Below are 5,613 nucleotides of genomic sequence, written 5' to 3' on the forward strand. Positions count from 1 at the left end.
ATAATAATAATAATAATAATAATAATAATAATAATAGTAGTAGTAGTAGTAGTAGTAGTAGTAATAATAAAGAAAGAGAAGAAGAAGAAGATGATGAGAACTTGGAGATGGAAAATTAATGTAACGATTAAACAATAATAATAACAAATGTCAAGGTTAGAGGTTCCACTAATGGTATATCAAACAAGTATAGTATAAACTCTTATTATTGAAATGGAAACCACACACAAAGGAGGTTCCAATCAAATTATATATTGTTAACATAATTACATTAGTCATCTTATTCAATTAATGCTAATACTTGTAAATCTCGTCAAGCATTCATGATTATAACTGATGTTAACAATAAATCAAGTTCCTTTCATAGCTCAGGTGTTGGTTATACCATACATTATGGGCTATGAAAGTGCAAAGCATTTGTTGTACCAAGTGTTATACAACATAAATCAAGATTAGTCATTTAACAAGCAAAGTATTAAAGAGTGAACAAGCTAACAAATATAAAACATGTTAGTCTCAAACATTAAAGTTCATATTAAGTTTACATTATACTTATTCTTACACCATTAGTGTAACCTTTTCACATTGACATAACTAACTTAGCTAGACATAATGAAAGAAAGAAAAATAGATAAACAAAATAAGAACATAAAAGTTAACTCAGTAAAGGAAAGGAAATGAAAGGCATAAACTTAATATTAATGAAAGAAAAGCATAAACATTACAAAAAATACAAAGAGAGAAAGGAAGAGCATGATCTTGATCTGGACACCAAGATGCCTCAATACATGGCAAATGCCTCCTTTTATAGGCCAAAATTGGGAACTATTGATTTCATGACTAATTGATAAGTGGCTGGCCAACTTTTGACTTGGTGACAATCCTTATCTTCTCTTGTCTGCCCAACACGTCATTGATAACGTCAACATTAGAGCCAGTTGCAAACATGAAAGTTGTAGGCAATTATTTCAGCTTTCTTGTGTCAAAAATTCAGCTTATTTGGACTTCTAGAACTCCAGATATGGCCAAAATACCGAACAGTGCTCGGGCTGGAAGACAGATTCGGGCTTCTTTGTTGTTGCTACAATTTGGACTTGATAATGGCCTTTTTAGATCTTGGGCTCCATATGAAAGTTCTAGGCCTATGTCTTACCTTTCCATCCATATAAATTGGACCTAAATCTGAGATATATAGCTCTAGATATGACCCAATTACCGAACAGTGTTCCGGTTTGGATTGCACCGACATCTCTTTTCTAAGTTTGGCCATCTCTTTATCCTTGCAATTTAAGTTCTTCAAGTCATCAATCAATCCTTTCATTTATGTGATAGGCCTGCATTAAAAATAGACATTTACCACAAATTATAGGTATCTTATATTATTAGATACATTATTATAAAACATATTTTAGTTAAGGAGTTATTGATACTTCAAGTGCAAAATGATGATATAAAACCATGATAAAAATGCACTTTTAAGTACTAATCAATGACAAACCTCTTTTATGATAGGAGGGGGATACATACAGCAAGCAAGAATGAGACTTATAGATGGCATGGAGATAGGATTTAGAGTAGGGTCTACCATATGATCTAAGAGGAATTCAAGATCAATCTAAAGATGATGATAGATAAAATTATAAAAAAATGGAATCTTACCTGATTCACACTTGATTTACATAATAATATTTCTATTATTATTAAAACCCACATGCAATTCTAGTGTTTGTAAAATTCATATTAGCATGATAGAGTGAATGATGGCAGGAGAAACTATTTGATAAATGTTCAAATAAATTTTAATGGATCATCCTACAATTTAAATAATTTATGAATTTACAAAATTTACAAACACAAAATAAATTTTGGTAAATTTTTTTTCCATAAATGTTAATTTTACAAATTGATACCATCACAGAGAGGATTTTGTGATTTTTTCCAATGTTAGTGATTAAAATTTGGTTATAAAATATATTTGGGTGCTCAGCCACTGTAGTTTAGAGACTTGGTGTCTAAGAGCATCTCCAATCCAAAATGCTATTTTGAAAAGTTAAATTGATACAATAGTATTTTAAATAGTATAAATATAGCTTATCTTACCATATCTATTCCAATGGAAAAAAGCCATTTGAAGAGCCATTTATATTAGAGTGAAAAAAATAAATGTTTTATTATTTTTTAATATTATTTAATGCTATTTTTTTTTCACATGTCTATATTTAATTGGTCTATTTTTTTAGTGGTCCCACTTTGTTGGTTTTGGCTCTTTAAAAAGATATGTAGAAATAATATTTGTGGGAGAGAAAAGGTATTTTAGTATTTTATTTGATTTCTCCATTGAAGTGTATAAAACAAATAAAAAAAATTAAAATATTAATTTTTTATTTTTTACTATTTATTTAGCTTCTCCATTATAGATGCTCTAAGAAGGCGAAACAATCAAAGCCCCACGACACGTTGAATGGTGGTAAAGTGGGGAGTGGGGGAACCTAAAATTGAAGTGGAGGAGAAGGTTCCGTGGGGTCCAATCCCAAATGCGGCGAGACGCAGCATTGGAGAAAGCCAAATTTTTCTCCACTATAATACACACTAATTCCTGTCTTTTATATTTCTTTTTTTCATTTTAGTTTTTTTTATGTGCTGACGTGGATCCCACCACTTCCCAAGATAGGAGGAGATAATGGCCTCAAGTGGAGGCATGAAAAAGAAAAGAAAAGAAAAGGAAAGGAAGAAAAAACAAATCTGAAACAGTTCGGACATAGAGAAAGAAAGTAAAGGAAGGACAGCCACACCCGAAGCTGACATGGCCCGTACTACCTGCGCCCCTTTGGCCATGGAAAAGACGTAGAAAATACATCTCCTGTAGAGTTACTCTAGCAAACTAATAAGTCGGGGTTGTGTTTCGAGTTAATTTTTTAACATAAAAAATACACAGGTGGTGCTACATCACCATGAGAAATTTAAATTGAAAATTCAGAAATTAATGTTGCATTTAATAGAATAAATATAAAATTATATAAACCAATAAAGTATAGAAAGAATTGTTAACACAGACTAAAACTAAAATTAAAAGCTAAAAATATTAATGCAAATAAAGATATATAATCTCATGTTTATATGACAATCAAAATGAGTTTTTCATTAACAAAAGTAATACTTTTATAGAAAAATATATTTTTCTTAATATAAATGCTCCTTTTCTAATTAATGTATTTTTTTTATAAATAAATGTATTTATTTAGCTAAGTTGTTTATTGCTTAAAAAAATCTATATCCAATTTAATGATTTTAAACAAGGATAGAAAGAGAATCTCTTTAATCAAACCCCTTTCCCTTATTAATGCATTCTTTATATATATGTGTGTATATATATATTATTTTTATTAAAAATATTATTTTTATATAAAAACTTATCATAATCCTAAAATTAAATTTTAGTTAAAAAATAATTGATAATTTTGATGATAATATATTAAGGGAATATAAAAATAATAAATTTGAGAAAAAAATATAAATTTGTGTAATAAAAAAATAAAAAATAGATTTTGTGCATTGAATATTTAAGAAACCAATTGTTAATATATTCCATAAAAATGCTAATATTATTAAAAAAAAACAATGATGTAATTAGATAATTATTTAAATATAATTTTAATAAATTTATTTGAAAAGAATCTATTATAATATTATTAAAAAAAACAATGATGTAATTAGATAATTATTTAAATATAATTTTAATAAATTTATTTAAAAAGAATCTATTATAAAATGTAAAAAATAAAAAAAGCCTATATGCTTGAGGTTTTCTCTTTTCCTTGACTTTTTGTTTTTTCACAACCTTTTCTGTCACAAAAAGTAGCTTTGATGATCATAAAATTAGGGGCTCCTGAATTCAAATTTCAACTATCTTTCCGTAAAAACACAATTAATAAAATTATAAATTTTTTTACAACAAAATATATTTTATTCAGTCTAAAAATTCAAAATTAAATCACATTAAAAGACTTTTTGAAATCTAATTTTATTTTTTCATCATAAATAAAGGTGAAAACCACTAACAAATGAACCAATGTTAAAAAGGTTCAAAATTAAGAATTAAAGTGTAGTTTTTATGTGCCTCTTGAACAATATACATTGGAAAAAGACATTTAATTTTGATCTTAAAAACTTATTTTTCAAATTCATTTAATACATTAAAAGAAAATAAACAAATATTTTTGAGTAAATTAATAGGTTCATCTAATGCATTAATGAGGCAAACTTTTGAGTAAAGAAGGAAGATACAAAAACTAGTAACTATTCTTGAAACACAACCCGAGCAAGTCCTTGATTCCTTCTCCATTTCTATACGCCTCTCTCGTTCTCCAAAAGCCGCCTCTATCTCACCCAGAAAATCTCTATTATAAGATATTTAGCTGTGTAAAAGCCGAAAAAGTCCTCCAAACTACACACACAATTACGACGACAGCGCATAAGGGAACACCAGTCACCAGGTGACCCCAACTGCTTGTCAAGCATTTAAAAAATGCTTGTGGATAACTATCGAGGAAAAAACTGAAACACTGTTAGGGGGTCATTGTTTGAAGTTTGAACACAAACCCATGTTCTCTACATACAATTGCCTAAAAATTGATAGAAAGATTAAAAAAAAAAAATTGAAAAAAAAGAAGGACAAAAACTTTGCCCGAAATTCAAGCACACAGCAACCCCTCGATAACAAAAACCAGCCTCCCTTATCTCCGACTCTACCAAGTCGACCGACAACTCAATTACCCCAGCCACACCAAATCCAATCCAGCAGCCACTACCCCTCAACTTCGAGCTAATGGAATTGATGCCGAGTTTGCGGGACTTAGAATGTATGTATTTAATATTGTATTTTAAAAATATTTTAAAATTTTTGAAATTTTTATATGTTTTTAAATTATTTTGATATGTTAATATTAAAAATAACTTTTAAAATATAAAAAATATTATTTTAATATATTTTAAAATAAAAAACACTTTAAAAAATTACTATTATTATATTCTCAAACTTACTCTAAAATGAAAAAATTCCTCGTGTTGTCCGTCCATGATTTTAGAATTGATGCAACGAATGCCAGGAGTTGAGATCCACGCGACTTAATGCTCAAATTGACCCCTACTGCTCATCAAACATTTTAAAAATCTTTGTGGATATCTACTGAGACAAAAAAACTTAGGTCCATTACCAGCCACCGCTATTATTTCCTCCGCTAGCTCAAACATTGCATTTTTTTATGCATCTTACCCTCTTTGCCACGTATTGGTTACGTCATTGTTTGAAAACAAACCCATGCTCTCTACATACAATTGCCTATGTTTATGTTGTGTCATGTAAGCTAATACTTAAGAGTTCATTTCATAATAATTTAATATATTCAAGAAAAATTTAATTAATTATTTGGGTAATGTCTCTAAAGTTAACAAAATAGTAATAATAATACAAACAATCTTCGCCATCAAGCCAACCACTTCATTATATTTTACGTCCGTTATAATAATTACTGCACATTAGTAATTATTTATCAATTATTAAAGTAGTTTCTGGTGTGCCAGGAAGAGCTGGGAAGTTCACTTCATCTAGATTGG

Source organism: Populus euphratica, unplaced genomic scaffold (genome assembly GCF_000495115.2).
Source record: "Populus euphratica unplaced genomic scaffold, PopEup_1.0 scaffold2555.1, whole genome shotgun sequence".
Lineage (NCBI taxonomy): Eukaryota > Viridiplantae > Streptophyta > Magnoliopsida > Malpighiales > Salicaceae > Populus > Populus euphratica.